The sequence below is a fragment of the Centruroides sculpturatus genome, unplaced genomic scaffold (assembly GCF_000671375.1).
Source record: "Centruroides sculpturatus isolate CEXI.00-Female unplaced genomic scaffold, Cexi_2.0 scaffold1441, whole genome shotgun sequence".
In the NCBI taxonomy this organism is placed as follows: Eukaryota; Metazoa; Arthropoda; class Arachnida; order Scorpiones; family Buthidae; genus Centruroides; species Centruroides sculpturatus.
The window spans coordinates 169,892-187,708 of record NW_019385545.1 but is presented as its reverse complement, the minus strand read 5'-3'; the positions used below and the strand labels follow the sequence as shown (position 1 = coordinate 187,708).

General features: G+C 30.1%; 1 long non-coding RNA gene across 2 annotated transcripts in view; it reads right to left on the bottom strand.

Annotated features, from left to right (window-relative positions):
• Positions 1 to 737: 737 nt before the first annotated feature.
• The window catches only part of LOC111639984, a 96,448-nt gene continuing 79,368 nt past the window's right edge, over positions 738 to 17,817 (bottom strand). For both annotated transcript variants that reach the window (XR_002759191.1, XR_002759190.1), the window contains one exon: positions 738 to 1,968. This is a non-coding gene — a long non-coding RNA (uncharacterized LOC111639984). The remainder of the gene's footprint in view (positions 1,969 to 17,817) is intronic.

The window sequence follows — 17,817 nt, the reverse complement described above, 5'->3', positions numbered from 1 at the left end:
GGATTATGTTGAGAGCACATTTTGGCTAACTTCAGCCAAATAAAATGTTTACCAAGATTTTTTTCCTCTTGAGTTGCCAAAGATAAAATCCTTATTGTATATTTTCAAAAGAAATGTCTTAAATGAAGTGTTTTAACTTGATATACTTTAATCTCCGAGATACAATGATTACAGTAATGACACTATTTAATTGGCTTAATCTGTTTTTTTCTTTTTCCTTTTTTTTTTCTTTTTTGTCTTCTTCTGTCAAGTTGACTTTTTGCATAAAACATATCAGAATTGGTTCAAAAGAAAAATAGGCAGAAAAAATTTTAATAAAGGTAACATGTTCAGAAAATGAGCTTATAATAACAAGATACTGCTCTCCAAATGAAAAACTTCGTCTAGTTTTCGACATTTTTAATCTTAAAAAGCGCATAAATTGCCTTATATAATAATTAAATTAGGCATAATTTTTTTAAAAAATATTTTCTTCTAACTTTTGCTTAATAAGAATTTTAAAATCAGATTTTAAAAATATTTTAAATCATTTTTTTTAAAAATTGCTTAAAATAAAAAATAAACAGAAATTGTTTTTTTGCATATTTTTAATAAATTGAAATTGTATTTTGTAAAATTGAAACAAAAATGAAATTTTGGAAAAATAAAATTATAGGAATCGAATTTAATATTATTTATATAACTTGAGACAGTGACTCGATTGAGATTAAAGAAAATATTTACTGAGAAAAGAAAGATAAAAAAAATTAAGTAGAAAAATAAAATTTTCTAGAACAAATTCATTCAGGAACACAACAAAAAAGTTTAGTCTGAGTCATTACATTTAGAGTAGAAACAGAAATTGATAAATGAATCTAAAACGCGACGTTTTATATATTGGAAAAAACATATATCCTCCAACATCATTTTGAAAAACGACTTTTTATTAATGGTAAAATTTTCAAGTAGAAAAACTTGTTAGTTTTTCCAATAAAATATTAAAACTCCATAAGCCAAAATATTAAATTAGAGTTTAACCGACTATAATAAGGAGAAACTCTATCTAGTTTCAGCATTAAGCAGCAAAATGTAGTAAGTGTGTTTGACATGTCAAGAGTTTGTTTACTCCAACGTAATTAAACGTGTGGTTAGAAGTAGTAGAGAAGTTACATTCAAGAATTTACTGTAATCCTCATTCTCCTGCACAGCTGCTGATAAGCGGAACTTGTTACTCAAATACCAGAATATGATGATCGTTTAGAAAATGTAGATAGTGGTTCATATAATCTACTATGTAATTTCACAGATATTGAACCTGCTCCGGTTAATCGATAACTATTCCTGAGTGGTTGTCATAACTCCAACTTTAAAAACTGTGATTAGATTTTTAACTTACTTTTCTAAGTTTTTTTTTCCCTCTAAAATTTGTATCTATAGCCTATTAAAAATTTGTTAATCTGCTAAAGCAGGATATTGTAATTTCAGTTAGAGGTTCTAAATTGGTTATATATGAAATATTAAATTAAATAAACCTAGGTTTGGTGTTTATATAATTATAAAGATTGTTTCGCCTGATTGAATGAGACAATTTAAGTGCAATGTTAAATTATTAGCTTTATTTTAAATCGAGTGGGAAAAAATTTAATTAATAGTAAATTACATGGATAATTTTACGTTTGTAGTGGAATTAAAATGGATAAAGACATAGGATAATATTAAATTATGTGAAAAGCATGACTGTAAATGAAAATAAATTTATACGTATTAATTATTTGATGAGATTGAAAATAAGGAAAAAGCAGTTTTTTTCTACTTTATAGACTTCAAATTAATGATGTAATGTGTTGTCTTCTAATATTAAAATTATAGGTTTTTATTAAATTCAATCTTACATCTAAACAACATTAAAAATATAGTTTTATTTTATGAACATAATTACCACTCCCGGAAAAGATAACAGCGTAAACTCTACTACTTTAATCCACTTACCTGCAAAGAAAAGAAAAAAAATCATCATTTAAAATACCATTATATTAAAAAAATAATCTAATCAAGTACATTATTTAATTATTAATAACATCAAAGTCCATAAAGTAGACGTTACACTTATGAATCTGGTTATCGAATTATTTTCTAAAAGCGTAGATTTCTAGAGAAGGTAAAAAAAGGGATTGAAAATTACATTACACTAAATCAAAATGATATTAATGAGGCCGGTTTGCTTAATAATATGAAGAGTATGCAACACTTAGATTAGCGTACAGAAGTTTCTCGACAATAGCTGACCATTTCTATCTTCAATCAATGGCAACTATACTGTTGTTGATGTTAGGGAGAGAAAAACAACGCTGTAGCCTCAATTACTCTCACTGAGAGAACTTCTTTATCCATTTTGGAAGGGCTAAAATGACCAATTTTCTCCGCTTCTCTTGACTATATAGACATAGCTATTTGGCAAAGATTTCTCTACTAATCAATCAACATTACTGGACATTGCAGCCGATACGGACAATTAGAACGGTGGTGTCCTGCCAGAAATATCGTTGGGAGGATTCAATACAAAATCTATTATCTGAATTGTGCACATTTTGTGCCACTCCTAAAAGAAGTGTAATTTTGTATTGGATGTCCTAAGAGCTTATCTTGAATGGAATAGAATTCTTGTCCGTTATATCTTTTTATCACTCGTGCTGTTTTTATATTTAGTTTTTTTCAACTGATTTAAATGTTAAATCTAAAAGATTTGCAGAGAGGTCTAAATACATATAGTCTATATGCATTTCTTACAAATTTGTTTCAATTTTTGCATATTTGAAATAGCGAAGAAACTGCAGATGTTCTGCAGCACGTAAAGGAAGAAGCATCTAAATTTATCTTCAAAGATCTCACGAGTTTCCACAAATTCGATTATTCTCACCTCTCTATCTTGGACAGATTGAATCACGAGAGAAGGTAAGGGAATGCTGCCATCTTCGTTAGAACGTACCATTCTATCTCACGATAGGTGAACAGAATTAAGAGGGTATAGACTATGTTCAGTTTAATAATGAACAAATCACTGATATTTTTATATAAGAACAACAACCATTTCTTTCTGATAATATAATTGTTATTTTGTAATCATATTGTATCGATAGAAAGGATAGTTGTAGTGCGAGAAGGGCAATCAACGTCATTCAGGCATCTCATCCTGCTGAAGGATGAGGGCGGGAATGACCTGCCGGAAGTGTTGTTCAGCTATCCAGGAGGAGGAGGGACCGAGGTGCACCCTGTCTTCCAACCTCCCGTCTACAAGTGACCGAAAACTGGATGTGTTTGTTTTGTGTGGCAGGCACATATCTTTAGCAGCTGCTGTAATTAATGGCCGAGCATGGACGGGCAACATCAATAATTACTTCATTACTTTCATTGGATCAAAATTAAGATTCGCAGCACACAACTTTAAAAAAATATCTTTAATTTTTTAAAGTATTGTGCAATAGAAATAATAAATAAATTAGTTCATACAATACAGTAACAATAAAAAACAAACTGTGGTAAATGAACACAAGATTATTTTTATAAATGTAAATTAAAATTAATAAATTTTAAAGTAAACGATTTAACAAGTTACGTTTATTCATCGCAGCATTTATTAATTAATCTCGTAAACAAAGAATGCTGAGTATGGCAATTTCCGATTCCTAAATTACTTTATAACACACATAAGATAAATTAATTATATTTCTTTCTTCACATTAAGTTCTCCGAGATGTAGGTGATTCGTTAGGTAATGATACTTTGTATTTTTTTCCGTTTCAGGATGTATTTTTCTGCTATTGATTGTTTTCTTTTTCTGCATAGTCTAAATGCGTCGAAGTAAGAAGAAAAAATTTTTCGTTTCCTTGAAGGAATTATACGCAGCTGTTAAAATTTGGTACCGGGCGATTCAATCTAATGAACATATCGATCAGCTTATCCGTCTTGGCAAAGAAATTCAATGAATATGAAATGAATGATGTACAACTGAAAAACACCAATCACTACATGTATTCGTGAAGAAGTAATTGGTCTTTCGAAACACTGGAGCAATTAAAACTCTTCTTGCTTATATTTTGAATTAAAGTAACAACAAAACTACCGAAAAAACCAAAAGTCTGAATTTGGAACGAACACGGATTTAAAATAAAGCGCACAATAAAAATTGTAAGTGAATGGATTTTATCATACTAGAAACAATGATTGATATGGAGAGTTTACATAAAATAGAAATTAAAATTACATGCTACCGAAAATGAATTACTTAAATCAAATATAACTATAGTATAGACAGTTTAAATTCTACACGATTGATTAAAACACGTAGACTGTATACAAGTTTCCCTGCAACAATTTTTACTACCTTTTTTAAATTTTTTAAAAATAAAATACACGTTTCTTTTTTACTTTCTTGAAAAATATAAGATACAGACTATCTTTAATGCATGATTTGCATGATTGATTGGCATAACAGTATGAGAAGTCTATTAGAACATATGTGTAATATCTATAAAAGCTAAGTAAGTAAAAATCATTTCCAGAGAAAAAAATAACTCAGCTTTTTATCTAAAATTCGTTTTAATGAATTTTAAAATTTCTGTTTATATTATTTTTATTATCCCATTAAAAAAAATTTCAATAATTATATAGATTTAGACAGATTTAATATGTTTGATAGATAAGTAAATTTTTATATGCGGCCAAAAGTTAAACTTACTATTATTCGAGTGAAAACCAAAATCGAATTTGCCATATTGATTAGCGTATAAAACATTGTGCAGGTTAGAAAATAGCGGTTTTAAGAGTGATGCGGGTGAGATGCAGTATTCTGGATGTTTATCTGAGAAATAGAATCCCTTGATAGTTGTAAATTTGCAATATCTAAATTGAAACAGGCTTTCGCTATTGCACCTATAAATACATTCGAAAGAAGTCCAAGAGCAGATTTTCATTGGTGGGATTTTAATTTGCTTATTTCAGTCAGTAATTACACAGGATACGATTCAAATGCTAATGTAAACTATTAAAATTTGTTAGTACGCTGTATTTTATTTAACTTAAGAACTAAAGTAAACAATTTTCGGTATGAATAAAAAAATTTGAATAGCCAGAAATGCATAAAACTTAATTTACATTTTTGACTAACAATTAATGCATGTAACAGTTTACTTCACGGCTAGTTTGAAAGATAATTAGATATAAATTATATAATATATTAAATGCATTTTCAGCTTATGTTATATTTATTTAAATTCTATTATATGGCCATTTATTTTTTAAATATACGGTATATATATTTTTTAGGCTTAAGTTCATGATAGGAGTAGATTGTTTTCGTCACGTATCGATCACGTTATGGTTTTGATTAGAAGAGAAAAAAAGCAGAACAAAATTCTTACGGCCAATTTATGTTGGGGAGAAACATGTCAGACCGGAACTTTATTTTCAAGCAAACACGAAGCAAGGAAGTGAATGTGCTCATGACACAAGCCGTCTCACTATAATTATAGCAACAAGGCGAAAAGTCTGTGCGAGTAGAAACCTTTCGAAAGTTGATGCGGGGGAAAGCAACAGGGAAAGACAGAGAATACTCACGGAATGTCACCTGTCCAGTTTGGAGAAAATTACAGTTAATAGCCGTCTATGGTAGCAGGAGGACCTAGCTCTGTTTGCAAAGTGCAGACATCGTGATCCTTTCTGAAGAAAAACTCGTTTCTACAATGTCGATTTTCTGCATTTCTTCGCTTAGTAATATATAATGATTTTTTCATCTCGCAAATTAAAAAATCACGTATAATTTCTTGCACTTAAAGGTGTAAAATAGTTTTAAAATTGCATTCGATAAAAATAGCTTATGACTCGTCACGTAATCGAATGGGTAATTCTTTACTCAAAGGAAGTGCACTTCTGCACCCGTTGTGCCTAATCAAAGCTGCCATTACACATGCTGTAGAACTACATAAATGAGCTCGGGAAGTCGCATCGTCATGCTACCAATATGCCGTTCCCGAGACCCTAATCTCACTTTGGCTCATCCATCACGTCTTATCTAGTCAGAGGATGGTCCCCGTCCCCCATTCCCTTCACTAGCCCTACCTATCTGATACCTCGGTCTCCTGTCGGAAACTTCCGCCTGTCCAGGTGAAACTTGTCCCACTCGTTTTAGCTAACGACTTTCCCCTCACAAATGGCACCCCCAATCGAATCGGCAGTTCTTGGCGTACTTACCTATGGCGCATGACGTCACGTCGTTAGTGCGGCGACAAACGGAAAAATGTTTTTCACCCCTCCCTTCTGACATCTACATGCTATTTCTATTCCCCTCTTTTTCTTTTCATAGGAATTCGGTATTTTTGTGATTTGACAAGTTCTACCTAACGATTTCCGATTGAAGTCTACATTTCTATCTCTCGTGCAAGATGAAAGAATTTTATATGTTTCACTCTTTCATATATTCTTTATTTTAAATAATATTTTAAAGTACTTTTTAAAATGTTTCCTTTTTTTATAATTATTATAATTTTTTTAATTTTATAGGGAAAAAAACAAGAACCAAAGTGTCTGATTCTGCATGAATTTAAGATAAATAACTCGTCTACGATTAAGTAAAATATACCTAATTGTAGTAAGTACATCCGTTATATATTTCTTCAAAAGTTTAATTATAACACTGATAAATCTAAAAATCAATAAAAACAAAAATACAGTGGAAAAAAAACAATCTCAAAACTATATTTCTTTAGGGAAGTCGGTTAATAAATGAAACCGAATTTTATATTGAAAAAGATAGAACAAAAATATAAAATTTACAGTATTTATTCGTTTTAATAGAAAAACTCAAAGTAAACTTCACATAGCATTCATCCCTCAAGGAAGCAAATAAAATATTAAAAACAGTTCATGGACTTTTTTAAATGATCTTTGCTTAGGGTCACATGGAAGTATCTTTAATATTTTAACAAAAATTTATTTCAATTCATACTTAAGTGCTGTCATCCGTTATTCGAAACAGAGATCTCTACTAAAAGCGTGTTAGTCTGTCATGTCATTCATAAGTATATAGCTAATGATACTTACTTTATTGTACATGTCTTAGATCTTTCAACTTTCACTCTTTTGAAAAGGAGGAATGAGAGAAGGAAAAAAAAAATCCATTTGTGTCGCCTCGCCACTCTTTGAGATTGCAATCTCTGTGTGCCAGTCGATTTTAATTTTGTCGTCGTCACCCAGACGACTCGTGGCTCCATGTTTCCAATTTAACCCTTTCAGTTATTTTTGATTGTACTTAAATATATTAAAATTTATTACTTTTTACATTAATGTAACTATTATTTTAAATTTGTGACGAAGAACAAATTCTACATGCTTTCTGCATTCGTGCTTGGTAACTCTACACTCGCCAGTTGGTGTAATTTTCACACAATGACGTCATCGAGTTACACGTGACTCTGAAATATGGTCGTTAGCGGAGAAACTAGCACCCCGCTGCGACTTCATGCTGCTTTCTGTAGCATCAAGCAGTATGGATAACGGTAGCGGATCTGCTTACTAGAAAAGATGAAAAATGTCAGAGACGTGATACTTAATGCCTTTTTTAATCTCTGATGGCTGCTGTTTCACGGAAATTTATTTTTACGAATTGTGCAATTATAAATATATATTTTAAAAAATTCTATTTTAATACCAATAAACGTTTCGAGCCGTAAATTATAATAGATTAGCCTTTATTTAAGTTAATTTACTTGTAATATTTTTATAAATTATGCACATTAAATAGGTAGAATTCTGTAAAAATTGACTGTAAATTTTATATATCTATAATCGTCTTTTTAATATACATTTATATATATTTAAACTTTTAAAACTTGTTTGAAAATGATATGTTAAAATTATTTTTATCAGGTACACGTACTAGAAATATAAACGTACGGGCAGACATTAAAATTTACCGCTTGATAATATAAAAAGTTTCATCCTTACATTTTATACGATTAAATTTAATATTCCAAAATGTAATGTTCTATTGTATTGAAAGATTTTTCTAGAGAATAACAAAAGACTTTTTCTAGTTTATATTACTGGAAACCATCAGCAATCGCTGTATGTGTGCAAAAACCAATTTATTGTAATGCAGCAGTAGAAATAAAAAATTCTCTCAACTGTATTGGATCGCTTTGTGTGGCATTGAATCACGTGACTTATTATCTGGTAACCATGACAACGTTATCTCCTTTCCCACACTTTTTTCACCCAATAGGTTTAAGTTCCCGTAGCATTCGTTTCCAAACATGCGGTTCTGGGAGGCCAGTAAGATGCCCTCTAAAACTATAACCGAGCTGGTCGATATGGTTATTCTGATAACTTAATGTATCAGTGATTACCGAGTTTGCAATGATACCCTCTGGCGGCAAATATGCAACATTATTCTACTATTGTAACCAACTATTTGATTCATCCATGTTTTTTTTTTCTCTCTCTCTTTCCTTCCTTCTCACTACCTGATATAAAGTAACTCACATAAAACATGCACAAATACAAAACAAGACAAACAGTTATCGATTAAGTACAGATATATTTACTTTTCTAATTAACTAAATTTTCTATAATAGAAAACTAGGAAATTCTTTTTTAAATATTTATTTAGTAAATAATGTCTTCGTGCAGTGGAATGTAGTATCGGTAAGATAGCTTCTTTCAATTTTCCCGAGTATTGCTGGAAAGTCATGCATAAATATGGATAGATTATGTAGGAAAATTTATTTTAATAACAGTGATATTCGTATTACAAGTGTTTCTTATAATGTAATGGTGAAAATTTTATTTGTTTTAGGATCTTAGAGGAGATTTGTTGTAATTCAAAATTAATGACATATATATTAGGATTATAACAATAAGAAGATTACTATTGATGGAATGTGAGTTTCGTGTTCTAAATTGGATTAGATACACTTTTTTAAAAATTTTATATAGGATATTAACATATTATACAAACTGTAAAGATAAAGTAAGTTTTAAAATCGTGAAGTTAAAAAGTCGTTCATGCATTTGATCTAACGATTGAGTCGTTTATTTTTGTGCTATTTTATAGAAATCACAAAAGTAAATGTAATGAAACTGCATAGTTTTGAATGCTTGTTTATGAGAATTTCTAAGCTGATAATGTTAAATATAAATAGTTTATAAATTTTATGTGGATGGAGAGGAAAAACTTAAAAATGTGGTTGAATAAGAATAATTTTGGCGAAGAAAAGATAAAAATTTCAGTTACAAAAGGAAAATAATGACATTGGTTATCCAAGCATTTTATTCTCTAGAGACTGACTTCTTACCAAACACATCAACAAAGACATGTTCTAGAGAAGTGTTATTGAAAAACTTTCTGTCAGAGGCGACTGAATAATATCCCCTAGAGACAAGCGAACAATGAGTTTAAGTGAATTGTTAGTAAATATTCCGAGTTCTCACTAAGCAGAACCCTTTCAATGTTGTGAGATCAGAAAACGAATTCGTTTCTATCAATTGCTGTTTAAATTGATAGCTTTTAGGAGTTTGCATTATTAAAAATAATGATTTAATTTTATTCAATAGTGTCCTTTTGTCTTCACGAGGAATGAAATGTTCTTAGTTCATTTCAGAAGCTAAAAAGTTGATTAGATTTTATTTTCTGTTTAGTTTTGAAATAGTGAAGCTTAAGCCGATCAGCAATATATGTTGCCTGTTGAATTACTGACACATAAGTCATCCCATTTCTTAGACTGGCAGATAATTATCAAGCTTTGCCGCGTCTGGAAGGACATCTATCAACTATACGTTGTTCTGGACTGTACTGACCGATAACCAAGAGGCAGAGAATTGCCAGCACTGAGTGCAGATAACGTTGTCGGTTAGATACGTTGGGCCTAAAGCTAGCCATTAGTGTAGGGCCTAGTGGAATTCGCCTCCCAGCTTCAACACATTTCGAAAGAGAAAAAAATTTTCAATTTTATCATTTTAAAGTAATTTCATTTTCATAATGTCATCTGTTATCGACAGTTAAAATTGTTTTAGCTTTTATTTTGCATTTAGTACTTGAAAATTTAATCATATATCGCTTCCTATAGAAAAAAGAAGAGAACTCGTTCTTTTCTTTTGCAGAGTTTGCACATATCCTGAAAGGGCTTAGTTTTTAATGCTTCTATTGAGCTAGGATTATTAGAAATATCGAAATGTTTTGTTCGAGCCTAGTAAATTAAAAAAAGTGAAGATGATAGTCCTATATCGCTGTCCACAGACAATCAAACTGGAGGCAATCCGTTTTCTTCAGCTGTCTGTCCAGATCTAGTCCGTGGACTGTGTCCAACTTCTATCCGATGGATTAATTCCTGTCGCTCAATTTTGTCCTGCAGCAAACCTCTCTTTGGAACGCAGTAACGACTGGCCTCACCCAACTGATCGATGGCCGGATGGACAAGAGAAAACCAGACAGAGATAGTCGATGACCAAGCAGGAAGTGCCCAGACTTTGTAGACAATCAATCACTCCAAAGAGAATTTCCACACAACCCGATTAACGGAACAAATTGCTGTGTTCAGCGGGGATTGAATAACTATATCTTTATTCCTATATTAATCTTATTGTCAAATAGATTGGATAGGATCTCTTCAGATGGACTACGGAAGCGCAAGATGATAGCCTATCGCTGATGGAATCTTATTGGTAAAAGAATAATTGGATGCAGCGAGCATATCCGAGAGAAGTTTGGATAATCGATTTGTTCTCTTAAAACATATACAAGCGTAGTTTAAAATGGTTAAATTTTAATTTTTTAAGATAGCAAGGATTTTTATAGACTGGAAACAAAATTACTTCTGGATAGAGAAAATTGGACACAATCTCCAAATGCGATACACTGTAATAGATCGGATAGTATTAAATCCTACAAAGAACTAGCTTTGCATTATCTACACACATTCTCCGACATCCAATACATTCCGAGAGAATCCTACTTCCTTCCATCCCATCAATAGAAGAGCTTCAAACTCTTGTCCTATCTTTTGCACTAACCGATGAAGCCATGAACGACAAGGTATGTAGGGCACACTAGGCGAACGCATTTATCAGGCAGTGGTATTTCTCCGAGCTTTGCTTTCTTCTACGTACGAACGTCACGTAGTGATTTCTCGTTACTTTTCCAGCACACAGGATCCCAGCTATTTCGATGTTAAGAAAACACATTGCTATTCCGTACTGGTGCACTATCAGAACAGGGAAATACCACTGGTACACATTCCGGCTCGAGACTGCATCATTTCTATTGTCGGCACCGGACACAAATTGCATGTGGCAGGACGAGACGTAACTGCTGATACGTGACATGAAAACAGTACTGGACTTTCATTCCATGGAGTACAAATATTTGGCGAGTTGTAAAAACATGGTAAATTTTTTAACTGTTTGACCCTATTACAAATAACAGTGTTAGAATAATATTGATTGGAAAAGATAAAGCTGCGCTTGGAAATGGGATAGAACGAAGTCTCCGTGGACAATTTACATGCTCGATCGTTCGATATTTAACGTTCGTCGAGGTAATTATGGAAGCGGTTGAGAGTGACGAGAACTCTCCGATAATATTACGTCGCCTTGGAAGTTTTTAGATACGGATAGGCATTTTCCTCTTTAAAACCTAATTAGAAATGGAATAAATTTAAAATATCGGCGTCGGTTGACCATAATCCCACCAATAAAACGATAACTTAATTAGATTGGTTGGGAGCAAAATTAAATATTGTGTCGCCATTTTTTAAGACGTTCACCTCGCTTCATCTCGAATCCATTTAGATTCAAAATGAAACAGTTCGCCAAGTTTATCCATTGTTATGGGTTGCTGTTCCCCTGTCTAAAAATGATCGATGCTTGCAGCGAAATCTCCGAGCGGAATGCATTACCATATTCTTTGTCATTCATAGTCTTTTAATCACATTTACATTCTGTCAATTGTTATTTAAGTTAAAATAGTTCATTCGCTATTCCAATTAATTAAATAGGATACACTCACCCAGAAAAGAAACATATTTAAATTTGGTTAAATAGCTTGTCTCAGAATAAGAACAATCAATGCTTTCGATAATCAATAATGTTGATAATTAATAGCTTATCCAAAAAGTAGCGTTAGTTACATTAACAGAACATTAATCACTAACGTAATAAATAAGTCTAGTTAGCCTGGCACATCGTTCGATTAATCAGTAACAAAACATTCTTTATTTAATAAGGTTACATGGATTGATCGATAAAGTAATCAATAGGCTAATAGATTGATCCAATAATATTTCCATTGGGGGAATAAACTAAAAATTATATTATTATCGTAACAGTAAACATAAATGTTCATGCTATTAAATAAATATTAATGGCACCGCATTCTTATCACGGTTTTGTTCGAAAATTATCATTCTCTGTATCAAAAGAATAAAGACCAAGATGACAGAACATGTGATGCATACAAGACCTTTGAGAATATCTTTTATAATTTGTAAAGCTAACATGACGCGTGACGTATTTGTTTCCATTAATCAAAGTTACTCTCATTTGCATCGAGAACTTTTATAAAACGTTTCGAAGCCTACGAAAGAAAATTTTTCTCTTCCTATTACTTATGCAAAACGTGTAGTAAATTCTTCAATTTAGTTTACGTCAAAATTAATAGAAATCGTTGTGTTAAAAACTTAAAAATGCTTTTTGTTTTAATTAATTTTTTCCGATAGCATTTTTTATAATACACAGAGCGTTCGCAGTTGTGTTATCAAGCAAAACAAACAGCAAATAGTGTTATTTTGTTTAAAATCGATGTATTTACAAAATTACACATAATGCTAACTTCATTTTAAACAACAACAACGAGAAAAATGAGGAAATGCATATGATCTCTAACATTAATATATTCATAAGAATTCCAAAATTAATTAATAATAATAATGATAAAACATCATTTTTAACACAAAAAATTAATTACCCAGTAACAGAATACTCAATAAAGAGTAAGAAAACACTCAATAAAATGAAAGAAAATAATAATTAGTAACAAAATATATCTGTAATATAAAACTTCTACTGTAGTGAGTTAATTAATCAAGGAAGAAAAGCGGTAATAAACAATGACTAATGAAGTAAGAGTAGCATATAGCATATATTTATCTTTACCTTGATTTATCTAACGTTTAGATGCAAACTGATTGGAGCCATTCTGGCTATCAGTATTAATGACAGTTGCGTTTAGCTTTAGAATCGATACTGTAATTTTTATTTATCTCGACAAAAATTAAAAGTAAATTCAATAAATTAAAAAAAAGGATCATATTGATTGGAGAGTATTGATAATAAATTTTCAGTACAGACACTTTTCCCTAGAGTGTACTGAACAGGGAGAATAATGATGAAGACTTCATTACTTGGTGATCCACACTATCATAAAAAATTTATATCCGTTGACAAAACAGCTTGATAATATCGTATAATTAAAATTGATAATAAAAAATTCAAACAACATGAAAATTTCCGATAATCAATAATAGATTAGTCAATTTTTTAAATAGAAAGCATCATTTTATATTTATAAATATGGCCGTTCTCTTTGATTACTTTAAATATTCTAAACAAAAACTAATTTATAATCACTAAAAAACATTATCTAATCAATAACTCACCGATAAAAATTTATAAAATTAAAAAAAAATCTCCATATTAAATACATAAAACATTAATGAGGAGATAGGTAAGCCCTAATTAACTAAGTGACACAATTACAGCACATCAACCGACAAAGAATCATCCCTCCACACCCTATATTAATGCACCCATGACACCGGACAGCTATTTGTCTGATGAAATAAAATGCCACCTATCCTAGATTCCTAAATATTTCATCCCAATTCTCTGGATCCTCATAAATAATAATAGACCTTTAAAAATCACGTGACTGGCGGGAATTAATGCCAGAAGTGCTTTATATATACAGGCACGGAGTTGGGATTATCGAAATGCATTGCCTTATGGATTTCTCTGATAAGAGTATTAGCAATGGCGAAGATCTTTTGAATATTTTGCTTTATCCATTTAGTCAGCCATTTTGTTTGGAATGGAAATAAGTGGATAAGTAGCTATAAAAAAAATAAAAAGAAAATATATTACAGTTCGTATAAATTGAATAAATATTAGATATTTTAAAAGGTCACTTTAATTATTTTTCCAGATTGATTTTTCATTTTCTTTCCTCCCCCTCTTTTTTTCCTCTCTTGGTATTTTTAATAATGCATTTTCTCTTTTATTACCAGTTAATATTTAATATTAATAGCTTTAACTGTTCACTATTGGCATATAAAGCTTAAAGTTGTCGATTAATCGTTTCTATTTTGCTGATTTTTCCCCTTTTGTATGAATTTAAATTAAGCAATACATGTTTAATAATTAATTCAATTTACGTTACAATTTCTGATTAATATTAAAAATTAAAAAAATAAATGTATTCCTCGTTATTTCATTTAATTAATCATTTGTGTTTCTATTGTAAATAAATTCGACGATCAATAAGCGATTGAAATATAACAAACTTTTAATTTAAAAGAATAGAAATGATTTCTTAATACTTTAAATATTAAATTTAAAATATTTTTTTTATTTATTTATCTTTTTATAAAATATTAATCGAACGTTCATTTTTAATTCGAATCCTTAAATTATATCCAAGCATATTTAATTGTTAACATTTTAACTGTAATTAGAAATCAATACGTTTTATTACTAATAATCGTTAATTTTATTCAATAAAATATTCATAATTAATGTTTTTTTAATTTAAATTTATATCTTATCGATCTTGCTAGTACTATTTATTGATAGTTTAACTGTTTAATGTTTTTATTCATTAATAGCTATTTTATTGCTCTATCGACACGCTGTTTAATTAAGAGTATTTTAATTAAATTTAATTTTAACTGATCAATTAGAAGTCGTATTAGATTCAACTATTCTCTTAAAAAATACGACATTCTATAAATTTATTCTGAACTTTTTTAATATAGAATTTAGATAAAACATAATAAATAAATATATTTTTCCAAGGGATGAGTAGAAACACGAAATTTTATACCCGTACATATTAAATCTATTTGATGAAATATATTTCTATATGTGACTTATTTTTCATTTTTTTTTTTTCAAAGGAGAAGTTCAAAATTGAAAGAGTATTTGAGTCTCCCAGGACGACAATAGTAGTTCCTTGTCCAAAGAGTTCATGACAGAAACTAATCATCCGTCCTCAGTCGGCAGACCGATCTAAGCCACTGGCCACGATCAGGAAATGAAATGCGATCGCTTAGGAAGTGTGGGTCATCCAGAGAATTGTGGGAAATAGAGAAGAGAAGGAGAGGGAAAAAAAACAATCTAAAAAAATACAAGAAATCCAGAAGTCTTCTGGGATGGAATTTGATGCTGTCTCTACTACCTTGAATGATGGAAACAAAGCGGTATTTTGTCGCACTGCAGATTTATTTATTGGGTATTATATAAAAAAAAGAGAGATATCTTTTTCTCTTTTATAAATAATTAATATTTTTAATGCATTTATTTAAAAATATATATATTTTCTATATTTTAATATCGTTAACTTAAAAAATCCTATAAATATTCATTTCTAAAATGTAAGATGTTAATTATATTGTTATTTTGGTATAATCCAAAATCCAATATCCCGAACATGTAGCTATAATAATATGTAAGATCAACAGTTTAAATATTTAATCTTTTCTGGTTTAATTCTAGGATTAATTTTCGAATGAACACATTCCGTATTTAGTGTTTACATGTTGCGTTATATTAGTATAGGACTAATATAGAAAATTAATCCAGGAAAATCTAATTATTTATTCACTTTTACAAATATTATTCTATAATTTGAATATTTTAAAAGGTGATTATTAAAATTCACGGTGGCGAAGTTAAAGTTAAATTATCAGAAGTGATATTTAAAAGAAATTTAAATAATTATTTTGCTTCATAAGTAGGCAATTAGTAAAAGTTATAATACGCAGATCGGCGATAAAGAACGTTGATATCGATTTCACGAAAACTTATCTTTTGGATTAAAGTAAAAATAAAAATTGCATCATTGTTAAGAGACATCCCAAAAGACCAATAAATTATCCCGATGGTTTTAAACTTTGTCTTCAAAACGTCGTTTGAGTCACTCATAAAATCCACAAAAACTACAATTGAGTTGTTGCTTCGGGACAAGATACAATAAATTACCCAGCATTGGTTATAAACGATCCAATTTCCTAAATAAACCCGTGATTTTCTCACAAAAACGACAATATTTATAATTTTGAACGAGATTTTAATTGCCCCGAATATCTTAAATGAATATACAAATTACATTTATATAAAATTAGTATTATAAGTTTTGTTCTTTAAAGATATTTATGATGCTAACATTGTAAACTATTTTATCCCTATATGATTACATAGGGATAAAACTGTTGCATACAAATAAAAGTATAAATATGCAAATTGGAGTTTGTATAACAAAATGTAGACTCGCAACTTCTGCACTTAAATAATGCTACAGACAAACTCTTAGGATAAAGCAGTATAAGCTCGGATACTTTCTTTAATTGAGTAAACATTTACTGGTGTAAGAGAAGGAGGGAAAAAGCCTTTGTCCCATCGTATCACTAAGGTATAAATATGCAAATGAATCTCCATAGCAGCACGCTTAAGAAGAGCCTTAAATAACAAACAAATTACAAACAAGAGGCATTTCCTCTGATCCAGTGGGCTTCTAAAGCCTGTTGAAAATCTCGAAGACTTTACGGAGAAAATAGAAAAAAACCCCAAAGGCAAGATCTAAGAGACAAACGATATTCCCGCAGCGGATGGGATTTGATAGATCACGTGACAAGCGAACGTGAGAAGCCGATATTACCAAAGTAGCATGGAGAAAGTGAGTCCTTTGTCCCCCCGAGTATCCCCTTACGTCACCAACAGACGCACCATCTTTCACCTCCGTGTCAGATTCAAACTGCCATTTATTTAGCCTTTAAAAATGATCCCGGAATGGGTTTAAATATACGATTTATCCCCGTATATAAGAGTTTGTTCCCCTTTTACACGGAATAAGAAAATGGAAAAGAAGGGGAAAAAATTAGTCTTAATATTACCGATCCCACTTTTCAATTAATTGAATTAATTAACATGCTGTTACCAAAACTTAATTAAATCTTGGCATTTTAAATGAAATTTAATTTTCAATTAAAGAAAGAAAATTTTGCTGTCGTTAACTTTTAAGAATTTTTAAATTTTTATTTCATTTTCTTAATGTAAAAATTGATAAATTTGGGTTAATGTTTCTAGAAATATATTTTAATGTTAATTAGTCTCGATAGCACTTCTTTTTTAAGTGATTACATAAAAATCAGCCCTTCAACTGCTTCGTTTTCATGCTAACCAAACGGAAAATTCCTTCTTAAAAAGGAAAAATAATAATAATAAATAATAATAATTTCATATTAATGCATATTTTACTTTACTTAGAAATGATCTTTTCTCAAAAAGACAATTAATGTTTTTTTAATTTAAATTTATATCTTATCGATCTTGCTAGTACTATTTATTGATAGTTTAACTGTTTAATGTTTTTATTCATTAATAGCTATTTTATTGCTCTATCGACACGCTGTTTAATTAAGAGTATTTTAATTAAATTTAATTTTAACTGATCAATTAGAAGTCGTATTAGATTCAACTATTCTCTTAAAAAATACGACATTCTATAAATTTATTCTG